The sequence below is a fragment of the Pleurodeles waltl genome, chromosome 1_1 (assembly GCF_031143425.1).
Source record: "Pleurodeles waltl isolate 20211129_DDA chromosome 1_1, aPleWal1.hap1.20221129, whole genome shotgun sequence".
Classification (NCBI taxonomy): Eukaryota; Metazoa; Chordata; class Amphibia; order Caudata; family Salamandridae; genus Pleurodeles; species Pleurodeles waltl.
The window spans coordinates 992,960,170-992,972,545 of record NC_090436.1 but is presented as its reverse complement, the minus strand read 5'-3'; the positions used below and the strand labels follow the sequence as shown (position 1 = coordinate 992,972,545).

The following is a 12,376-nucleotide window of genomic DNA, read 5'->3' as shown; positions in this document are numbered from 1 at the left end:
CTGCCCGAAACCTTGACAGAATGCACGAACCAAAAATGTCAAGCTCCCCAAGCAGCAAAGGCACACACAGACCCAAAATGCTTTCCTATCATGTTAAGACACCCCTTTCTAAACCTAGACATTCTCTGAAGACCTCTAAAAGAGGCCTTAGTTTAAAGGATAGACTTGTTAAAGAAAACCATAACTTGCAAGTTCAGTACTACACTGAGTGGCTTTCTAATCTTTCAATGATAGACTATTATGTTATTTGTGGCTATGACCCCCAGTCCCTGTCTGTAGAAGAATTACAAGAACGTAATGAGTTTTTGCAGTATCTATTAGCTGAAGCCAGTAAGAATGTTCATAACCGTGGAAGTGCTTTTGCTACCTCTGCACAAGACATTTACTCTCAAGAAAAGATGGTTAAATCCTCACCTCATGCTAGTGCATCCCAAATTCACTTCCAGGACTCTGTCAAAACAAAGAACCCTGACACTGTTCAAGAAGCCACACTAGGGATTCCCTTGTTTTCTGTTGAGTGCTTTAACCGATCTAGGCCAGTTTCTCAGAATTCAAAGTGCAGTGCTGACTCTTATAAAGACCTTTCAGTCCCTCAGAGCTTTCAAGTCAGCAGGCTAGACCCTGTATCTAAGGGATCAGTAAAAACTGTGGGATTCCTTAGTTCAACTCAAATGGCTTGTGCTCTTCCCACACTGGATGATAATATACCAGTCTCAATCCCTAAAAGCTCTGCTAAACCCTTTTCTATTCTGAGTGGGTTTGATAACAATATGGACATACACACACTAAAAGAGCAGTTTTGGCAGATTAAAAGGCAGATATCAGACTTCTATGATGAATATGTTGTAACATACACAAGAAATCTTGCACATGGGCTCTTTTCATCAATGCATATTTCACTGTTGGCAGAACCAGACATTCTGTTTATCTGTAAGGTAGAAGAAGTAACAGAGCAGCTGATGGAAACTACTGCAAGGCAATTTGAAAACCTGAAAAAAGAAAATGATCACCAGCTTTCGCTTAAAGAACAGTATGCTACCTCATGTGCCTCTCCAAAGAATGCTATAAAGCAGATTTTCCCTGCTATGAATGAATGTCAAGAGACTGCTCCAGTTATAAATATATCAGCCTCTTCTTCAGACTCTCTCTCAGCTTGTAGTTTTCCAGAGAATATCCCTGTGCAGTTGACTGAATCTCTGACATCTCTGAGAGATTTGACACCTCTTGATTCAAAGGATAGATCAGAGTCTTCAGAAGGAAGTGTCTCAGCCCCTCTATCAGAACAAATAAAGCCAAAGGAAGTAGAGAGTTCTGATGCAGACTCCAATAGCTGCACCTTAAGAAACCAAGATATGACTTTACTGGAGATTAATGGCAAGTTGTGCAACAGTGTTGAAGAATCTAAATCTAGTGATGACAGTGGTTCCTGCCTTGCCATGAACAAACCTGCAGATAGTGCTGTTCAAATGGCGCACACATCAGAATTTTCAGATTGTGGGGATACTCCTACCCTTTCAAACAATATCATAGAATTTTCAGATAATGAAGAGACAGTTCCTGTTTCAAGTGAACTAATGGATTTTTCTGACCGTGAAGAAATACCCGCAGTTACTAAGAATGTAATGGACTTGTCAGAAAGTTTAAAAATCTCTTCTGTGTCAAAGCAAACCGTGGAGATTTCAGAAAAGGAAGAAAGCCAGCAATCTGAAACTAAACAGCCTGTCATAAGAAATGAGAGCCTTCTCCTAGAACTGGACACAGTTGCAACCTCAACCACTGATCCTGACCTGCTGATCCCTGTCAATGTGTATCTTGTTTCCAGCTCCACAATTAGTGAAGAACAGATCTCTGAGCTACCGGTATCTGATCTTGATGTAAAATCAGCCACACCAGCGTCACCTGCTGTGTCCCTGAAACTAAAGACTCCTGAAAACCAGCAATCTGAAACCGAAGCTCAAGTGCTGAAAGATATAATATTTCCCACTAAAACTAAAGACTTGAATTTGAATCTTGTATTCGAAGATCTGATGATAAGTACTGTTCTTAGTGTTTTATTGCAAGAAACCATCATCAATTCAAAGGCAGGAGCTGAAAATGTAGATACCAATGTAAAGGCGATTTCTGAAGAGACTCCGGTTCCATTTCTTTCCAAAGAACAACCTTTCAGTGTTAACAGAGCTGAAGATCAACTACCTGTAGTAGAAACGCCTTGCAAAGAAACCATTTCTGATACCACGAATACACCACAGAGCACTTGCAATGAAGAAATCTCAGTCTTGTCAGAAGATCACCCTAAAGAATTAGTTTGTGGAACTTCTACATTTTCATATGTTAATCCAGTCTCTAAAGACATGAAAACTCCTGTTGCTCCTGAATTTGATACTCCAATGTCATCCAAGATGAAAGACAATTCTGACTTTTTCATGTTTACCTTGAGAACACCAGTTACCCATGTCTCCCAAGTCTCTATGGTTTGCAAGCCTCAGACCACAATCAATGCAAATACTGCTGCAGAAACAGACATATCCTGCTTGTCGGAAGGAGTTACAGACCTTACAGTTACTAACACGCCAATTATCTCCTCTAAAGAAGACAGTACTAAACAGGAAACTAAAGTCCTAAAGAATACCGCCCATAATGCCATTCCAGATCTCCTTGCTCCTGAATCCGCTTCACCAGAAACCAACTCCATGTACTCCTCCCGTATCACTCGAACAATAAAGAGGAAAGACATCGGAGCCCATATGGGTATTAATACATGCTTTGCTCATTGGAAGTTTCACCTATGGCAGGACTGTAAACTTATCCACCAAGGTTGGTGTTGGATTTTCTTGCTGTGGCTGTTCCTCTTCAACTTTTTTCAGCCAAAGGATCGCCTTCTCTTCTTGAGCAGACTGGTGGGAGGGGGTATACTGTTACGACTCGGTCGTCCCATTTCCAGGGGGCGCTGTAAGGGGGCTGTCAGAAGCCTGGGAATCACCTTGAACACCTATCTAGAGTCCCTTGCTGACTCCTGTTTGTTTCTCTTTTCTCCATGGTACACTTGTGTAGGACTACAATTGCTTCTTGGGACTGCAAATCCCATAATGCACAGCTTGGTAGTCAGGAAAACCCGGATTCTGTTTCCCATTGTTTTCAATGGGAGAAGTCCAGTTGCTCCTTTTCACTGGATCCTCTCCTCCAGGACTTGCAAGTGTCCGAAACCACACACACCTGAAACCTCTCCTGTGCAGCCCAGCTTGGAACTGCTTATAAGCAGCCATTTCCTCAAGCTCCCCGTCGTGCATCGGACTTCAATTCCTTTGTGTTACAGACCCCTTGTCGGATGGTGTTCCAGTTTTGTTCCTGTTCTGTTCCAGCCTGATCCTGTTTTCTGTTTCTCTGCCCTGCTCCTGATTGTTCCAGCCAGAGTCTGCTCCCTACTTCTTAGCCTTGTACCTGTTTGTTTCTTCCAAAGCCTGCTCCCTGTTTCTCTGCCCTGCTCCTGCCTTGTTTCAGCCTGAACCTTCTCTCTGTTTCCCAGTCCTGTTTACTGCTCATTTCCTACTCCCTGTATTCCAGTCCTGTCCTTGCCTGTTCCAGCCAGAGCCTGTTCTCAGTTGCCCAGTCCTGTCTCTGTCTGTCCCAGACAGAAGTTTGCGCCCTGTTTTCAAGTCCTAGACCCGCCTTTGCTTCAGCCTGAGCCTGTTCCTAGTTCTTGCCTCTGCCTCTTTGTTTGTTCCCTTCTGTTTCTGTTTCTTCTTGGTTCTTTGTGTCTGGTAAGTGTTCTATCAGTCTTCACCAGTGTATACGTGTCCTCCTGTGTACTGGGGTTGGCTCCTGGTTTCCAGGAGGCAATTCCAGCCCCCATCCTTGTCCAGTGTTATACGTTGTATTTTGTGCCTAACAGTGACAGTGTGCTATTGCTGTTTTCTCAGGAATCGCCACTGTGTTTCCAGCTGGACCCACAAGAGCGTGTCCTGTGTATGTAAGTACTATCCTTGTTTGTGCTCTAGGGTCCAGAGACAGAATCACTTCTGCTGCCTCCTTTCTATGGGGCTGGCAGGGTGACTATCTGTAAGAGCAAACTGCACAGAGGCATTGAGATTCCCTGTCACTGTGGGAGGTTCTGCGCCTTACTCTGTGTACAACCCCAGCGTGTTTGTCCACTGGTAATCCGTTTCCTGTTTGTTCACACAAGGGTTGCTCTGCTTTTACTTTCCTGTTTCCTGTGCCTATCCATAGCTGTCCTTTCCGTGTATGCCTTTAGCTGCTCTTCTGCCCCAGTACACTACCTCTGTAGGATATTCGGTGACCTCAAGGGGTGTCCCAACCAAAGTCCTGATCAGCCCTGCCCGAAACCTTGACATTCATTGTACAACTGACTTCTTGAAATTTAGGTGTGAGCCACAATAACCCAAACAATACACACTGTTAGAATTGAAATAGTCCGCAGGAGAGTAATACATTAGTACACAGCTATCATGGTGCCTAACAGTTTCTACTCTCCCTCTGCTTGTTCTATGTATAGCACAGCATGTTGAGTTTGGAGCTTGCCTGTCGGAATCACTGGGGAGACATCATCCCTCATATCAGAGGAATGGCCTGTGATCTGGTTGTGCATCAGCAGCAAGGCAGGCGGCATCTAGTTGTGTTTCTCTGTTTGGAAACTCCCTCTTGCATATCTTGGGACAAGGAAGTGATTTTATAAGTCATATGTCATCGTGATGACAAAGTTTCCCTACGCAGGAATGCCAAACCTTAACCCCTACCACATCTATCAGCAACGTACCAGACTGTATCCTTGACTGGGGCACAGAGTGAATATGTTCTGGCAAACTCCAGTGCAGAAGTAGGCAAAACAGTGTGATTTGACTAATTGACAACACCTTAGGACTGGCTATTTGCTAAATTAGCTGATAGGAAGGGCAATGAGAATCATTTAGTGCAAAGTGCTCTGAGGCTCTTAGATGTGAGCAAATGAGTATAAGTACATTCAGGGTAAGATGCACAAAGGCCTCCAGCCTGAGGCTAATGCGCAAAGTATACGTTACACTTGCCACAATACACTTTGACTGACTGTGGGTGTTGTGACTGCCCTGCCAGCACACTTGCCTCTCAGGACCTGCCCCATACACTTTTTATTCACATTGCATGAACTGTACATGTTACGTGGCATTACCTATGCATGTCAATGTTAGGATGTGGTATGGATGTAAACATTGTTGATGTTTGAAGATGATGTTGGGTCATGTGTGTCTAATTGGATTGGCCTGTTTATCGTATGAATGTCCTATTTGGTTGTCAGACTTTGCAGGTGTGTTTCAGTGACCAGTTGCCTGTGTCCCCTCCTCAGGTGTTGTCTGAGCAGTATGACATTAGTGATGTAGCCTTGTTAGCCAGGCCCGTGAGGGACCCTGACGTATGCAGCATGTGTGTGTCGTTAGTGCTGTGTGGCTCCTATTGCTGTTTAGTTTGGCTTATGTATGTGTCAGGTATGGACATTCGGCATTTGAGTGTACTGGTGCCTTTGTCTTATTTCTATGAATAGTTGCGGATGTCATCCTCGCCCCCTAATTTAGGTATGTATGTTCCATGGGGAGGTTCCTGCCATTTGGTACTATAGCTGCACAGAGATGAGAGGTATTATTGTCAACTGTTGTGGCAGTTACATTGCAGTTGTTGTTTTGGCTACTGCATTACTGATAGGGACCTAGTTGATGTAGGATAGATTTTGCTATACAAGTGCCTGGATGTGAGTTTGACGTAGTGGCCTTCCCACCTGTCGCTGCTTTCCCTTGGCTCTATTGTTGTAATTACAGGATGGCCCCATGGGACTGTTGTTGGTGCTGTATTTTGTCGTGCCCCAGCTTCAGTCTGTGCTGGGCATGCCCCCCTGCCGTGCCCCTTTACCCATGCCACTTCATATATGTGCTGACTTACATGCATTGTGTAGTAGGTATCCCCCCCCTGCTTACAGTCCCCATTATTGCAATTTATTTCCACATGTGACTTACCTTGCATGTGCGTTGTGTCGTGGTAGTCTGCGCTGTCCTGTCCTTGAATCCCTGTGATGATCTCCTCCGGGATGACGGCTGCGACCATCTCCTCCATGTGGTCCAGGGCCTCCTGTTGTGCTGGACTCCCCCCTCCAGTCTGCATTGCTGCCTTCCTGTTCCTGGCCATTTTCTCTTTTGTCCTACGTTTGCAGTCATGCCAGCGTTTCTTACACTCAGTGACTGTGCGGCGTTCTTCAGCCACACTGTTGATCTTGTCCACTATTTGTTTCCATATGGCCTCTCTCCTACTGAGTGGCAATTTAGAGGAGATGAAAAGTTGGTGCTGGTGTTCCGTCACCTCTTTCACCAGGATTTCCTGCTCCTCTTCACTGGAGCGACACTTTCTTTTTTTTTTGAAAAATTCCTGGTTCCTGTATGGATCCTCCTGGCTGGTTCCTGGTCTGCTCTCATCCTCCTGGGGTCTGTTGTGGCATCTGGGATCCATTTTGGCTCTCCTCTGCTGAAAGGGCAGTTTTCACGCAAAAATGTAACGCAATAGCGTGAAAAAAAACAGCGCTTTCCGGATTGCGCTGTCGTAAATCGACCCACAGTGATGTGCGTCACCTTTACGTTGGTTTCCTTTACGACTTGACGCCGCTGTGTGCGTCACGAAATAATGACTCCCACCTGTTGGTTGCGCCGCTGTACGTCAAAGTATAAATTTGACGCCCGCACGGTGCTTCAAAATGGCGTTAGACGGCGCAGATTTTTTTGACGCAAAACTGCGTTGGTGCAGTTTTGCGTCAAAAAGTATAAATATGGCCCTACATTTCCAATCACATAGATGTACACAAATAGTTGTTTTGGGTTTCCAAGATCTTTCACGCCAAATGGAAGTGCAAACAGTTAATCTCTGCAGTGAGACAAACACTTGTAAATGACCAGAAACTACTACAACCATAGAATTGATGCTTTGAAATATATTAATGACTACAGTCCTGTCATTTCGAAAATGTGGAATGCCACTGTGGATATTCAGTTTGTGAAGGACATCTCTACATCTGTTGCTCGTTATGTTATTTCATACATAACAAAATCTGAGAAGACAGATGAAAGATGTGTGGAAAGTGATCTCTACTGAAAAGTCGCTAACAAAAAGAAATATACAGCTTCAGTTTGAAGGAAATTGTATCCTATTAATCTTGAGGTCATTAGAGTTCTGCTAGTTTATATTCTAAATCAAAAATAATTATTTGTGTGTGTCTACGCCTTGCATCAACTCAAAACAGAGTTTTGAAATCTTTTCCAGAAAATCAATACCTTGCTGAAAGTGCACCAGATAGCACAGCCTTTGTAAAAACAAACACTTTGGACACTTGTTTTCCAAAAAGGAATATACATCTTGAAAATGTTTGTCCCTATGAAGTACTCTAGCACTCATATAGGAATAATGTAACAGAAAATGTAAACAAAGATACATTTGCAGTAGCTGGTTGTAGTGGGTGTTTGGTACAACATAGCAAAGGTAGTCTAATGAAACATAGAAAACTGGGTTGCCAGACTGCTGAAAAATGGGAATGGTTCTATTTGGCACTTTTGCAGCTGTTCTAAACCTTGGTTCTGTGAAACAGAATTACTAGGAGTGTTTGACTACTATGACGACTCCTTAAAAGCTGCAGAGCTGAAAATGAGGGTGCAATTTCATTGAATGAGGTGGAAACTACAATGGATTAAGCAAGGCAGGAAACAATCAATTTGCCAAATTTAGTTGCACAGCTAAATGTTGAGCAAATGCGAATATATATGGAGGTGAAAGCTATTGTTGAGCATGCACTGTTTCATAACGAGAGTGTGCATTCTCAACATAAGAAAAACCTATACTGTTCTATGTCATTGGTCAAGCTGTCACTAGTAAAATTTTCTTAATACAAGTCCATAATACTTTTCTACAACATACTATAAAGTGCAATTTATCAGATGGGGTTACAGTACCTACCATATTGGCTGCACACAATATCAAAGGTATTACCTTGCATCATATTTGATGCTGGCTGTGAAACATGACAACAAACTAGAATACTAAAAAGTTATCTGATGAAGCTTGTGATGAAAGTGTCAAGTGTTACCAAAGTTGAAACTTTTATTCATTGATGAGGTGAGCATGGTCTCAAATGGTCTCAAACTTAATGCATGACTGTGCATTTGAGAATGCATGAGGTTCTGAGAACAGATTATAATGTCTTATTTTTGCTCATGTTATGAAGTTTTGAAAGTGCATTGATATAAGCGTATCATGTAGTTAATAATTTTGCAAGAAAATAAACAGTACAGGTTCCGTATAACCCCAAGGTAATAATTTTCCGACATGAATCTGATATTGTCGGACATAAATGCAATGTGTTATTTATTTTGTAACTTGTTGTATATGGATGTGATTAGATTATTAGCAGGGTGCTTTTTGAGCTGCAAGGTAGTAAAAGATTTGACTTTGGTGAAAGGCAATGGAAAGGTTTTAATCTTGTAGTACATTGGTGATTTGGTTTAAACACCGGGTTGTGTTTTTTCAGTGTCACCTCATGGTGAGTGTGAGGCAAGTGTATGTTATTTGGATATAATGGTGGCAAGATGGTAAGTTTGACTGGTTGAGAAAGGCGTCACTGCCGAAACACGTTCTCTTTTTCTGTCCTAAAAGAAATCAAGAAGTACTGAGATCACATGCCTTGGAGTGCCTGGTGTCTTTTTCATAATGAGAAGAAACAGTAATATATATATATATATATATATATATATATATATATATATCCTCCAACACTCCCTTAATATATCAGGAGAACCAGGACACCTCCGATGTGAGAATTCAGTTTATTTCAGCAGAAACATCCAACTCGTTTCGGCAACAGCCTTTATCACGGAATTCTCACATCGGAGGTGTCCTGGTTCTCCTAATAGATAAAGGGAGTGTTGGAGGCTATTTAGGGCATCTCGGAGCCCACCCAGGACCGCTGTGCGGAGCACCTGCATTCCGGGACCGTTGTATATGTGATATATATATATATATATATATATATATATTTTTTTTTTTTTTTTTTTTTTACGGATGCTATAGTTAGGCTCTGAATTTTCTTGTACAAAAGCATAGAAATTCAGAGGCTATAATCTGAGTTATTTCAAGTAAATATAACTCCTGCCCTCGCCATGCACAATTTTCTTATCAATAATTTTATTGCAAATGCTGCAATGGTAATATCAAAGATGCCATAGGAGATGTCATCAATGATATAATATGTGGAGTAATTAGCTGTACATGGCGAAGGTGTGAGTTATACTAACCTTAGGGCATGAGTTATAGTTACTTGAAATAACTCCGACTATAACTGCTGAAGTTATATGGTTTTGTATAAGTAAATTCAGAACCTTAATATGTAACGTCCCTGTAACCTTTGTTTTTTTTTCATTGAATTGCTTATTTTTTTTACGTAAAGTACTTTTAACTACTACATATTAATCCAACTATCACTGTAGGGGTTGGCCTCAGGGCCTGGCATGCAGTCAGGCCCTGCATCCAATCCTTATAACCACCCGACCCCAAGCCGCCCATAGCCTTTGGCAGTGCGCAGCAGGTATTGGCCACGGGGTGTGCCTCTGTCAGTGAATCTGTGAGTGGGGGCATGAGTGTCAGAGTGGATCTGAAAGTGGGTGTGTAAGTCTGTGAATGGGTCTGAGTGGGTGCATGAATGTGTGAGTGGGTGTGTGAATGGGTGAATGAGTCTCTGAGTGCATGTATGGGTGAAAGAATTAATGTATGAATGATTCTGTGAATGTTTTAAAAGTTTATTTTGCATATACAAGAATATCCTCGAATATTCTAGAATAATTTGGCAATGTCATGCATGGTGGAGAAAAATGATTTGAAACCCATAATTTGACCCTCAAATATCTCTATATCACATTCCTGGGGTCAGGATACCCCCACCATGATCCCTTATATCACTTTTCAGCCCCAGGCACCATGTCCCATTACTCAAAATGGCAGCCACAGCTTTCTGGTCAGGTTACAGCCAGCCTATTGCAGCATTCCTGTGGTCATGCGCATTCATGAATTCACTGCGATCGTCGCGAAAACGTCACTATGAATCTGTGTTTAATTGCTCAAAACTACTGAACAGATTTACACCAAATAAAGAAAAGCACAATTTGTGTACCAAAATCTAGCTTTCTGCCAAATGTCATGTAATTCCATCCAGTGGTTCGGGCTGTAATTTTCTTTAAAAATCCTATGGATATTAACATGTGAAACGCATCTTTTTTGAACCCCTCCTTTTTTTCGGGCCCTTCCTGTCAGATCACCCTGTATCTTTCCTTGTGCAGCAAGAATCACTTCACACCTTTTTTTGAAAATGTTGTGAAGATTTGTCAAATGGTCCCAAAGATATAGGCCCTGTAACCTTTGTTTTTTCAGTGAATTCCTATATTTTTTTTTAACATAAATAATTTTAATTACTATATGTTAATCCAACTACGGCAGCACACGGCCTTCGGCTGTGTGTGGCGGTGGTCACACCCTGCAGCCAACCGCCCTGAACCACCCAACCCCATCCTGCTCACAGCCCCTTACGCCGATGAGAGTTGGCCACGACCTGTCTCTCTAGTTGAGAAAATAGGTGTGAAAGAGTGTATGGGGGGGTGAGAGTGGGTGTGAGAGTGTCTGGTGGGTGTGTGAGTGGGTACAGCAGTGTCTTAGTGGATATGTCGATTTCTGTGTGGGTCTGTGAATAGGTGCGTGAGGGTTTCAGGGGGTCTGTGACTGGGAACACAAAGGACTGAGTGGGTCTGTGAGTGGGTGTGTGAGTATCTGAGTGGTCTGTGAGTCAGTGTGTGAGAGTCTGAGGGAGCTGTGAGAGGGTGAAAAAGATTGAAAAAGAGAAATTTAGAGAGAAAGAGGGAAAGAAAGTGAGTCCGAAAAGGACCCCACCATTCTTTTTATTGTAGCCCCAGTGAGGTGGTGGTCCCCAGGGCTGCTGGGGAGGCCAGATGGCCCCCCGCAGCCATTTTGATGATAGCCCCCGGCAGGTGGCATTCCCCGGGGCTGTAGGGGTTGGACACCCCCCAATCCATTTTGATTATAGCGCTGGGGAGGTGGAGGTCCCTGAGGCTGTGTGGGGGCAGGGGTGGTTCCACCTTAAATTAGATAATAGCCCTTGGGCACAGGAGTCAGCTTAGCCATCGGCTTGCCGCCTCTTGCTCTTTTTACCCAGTAACCTTTTACCTACTTAGCATGCTCTGTTTTATCCTAATTGTTTAATTATTTCTTTTAGCACTTCACATCAGCCTACATTTTATAAGAAATGTTTTGCTTTGGCTTATCAGTGCCATTCTGAGAAGGTGTCATTATCAGTGATGTACTTAGGTATTGTCATCATGTCCCTTTCTCACTTGCATGTGACAGGAACGTAATGCACACCTATTAGTGATGTTTATGTAATTGCCAACACAAGTCTGCCACATTATCAATTGTTCAGGAACATACCTGCGTCAGGGATCCTACATGAGCCATATAAATACACCTCACACAGACAAGGTCATCAGAGGGATTACGTCCAGATGCTATTTATGGTGCACGTCACCTTGCTGCAGGACTCAACCTTTGTGTCTTCATGGAGTATGATCTGGAGACCTCATTCCAAGGTAACTAGGGATGCGGCACTTCTCATGGACATTGTTAGACTTGGCATCATTTGCATGGTCTCCCCTAACTTTTTGCTTCTACTTCCCAGGTTGTTTCTGTATGCTGGACTCTGTTTGTGCTGTTTTTGTTTACTCTGGACACTTTACCACTGCTGGCCAGTGCTAAAGTGTAAGTGTTCCTTGTATAAATTATATGTGTACATTGGCTTACCCATGATTGGCATATTTGATTTACTAGTGAGCCCCTAGTAAAGTGCACTAGAAGTGGCCAGGGCCTGTCAACCAATGCTACTAACTAGTGGGCCTGTGTGGTAGGCTGTTACTCTAAATATTACACCCAGAGGAGAAGTAATGATGAAACAGGCTGACCTTATTAATTAAGTTGTAGACAGAAGAAACTCCATCTGCACCAGCCTGCAGCTTTCTCATGGAACCCCGAGAACTCTTTCAAAGTCCGGTTAAAATGTTGTATCATACCATTGGTCTCAGGATGATATAATGCACATTTTTTATGAACAATCCCTCTAGATGTCAGAAAATCACACATCAATCTTGACGTGAACTGAACGCAATTATCTGTCAAAATATATCTTGAATTTCCCTCTCTCCCAAACACATCAGACAAAAAATTCACCACTGTCATGGATGTAATTTCAGGGGTAACCAGTACCTCAGGCCAACGTGATAACACATCCATAACAATCACCACATAT

General features: G+C 42.8%; 1 protein-coding gene across 1 annotated transcript in view; it reads right to left on the bottom strand.

Annotated features, from left to right (window-relative positions):
* MUC7 (mucin 7, secreted) overlaps positions 1 to 12,376 on the bottom strand; it is a 205,297-nt gene that overhangs the window by 122,001 nt on the left and 70,920 nt on the right. The window lies entirely within an intron of this gene.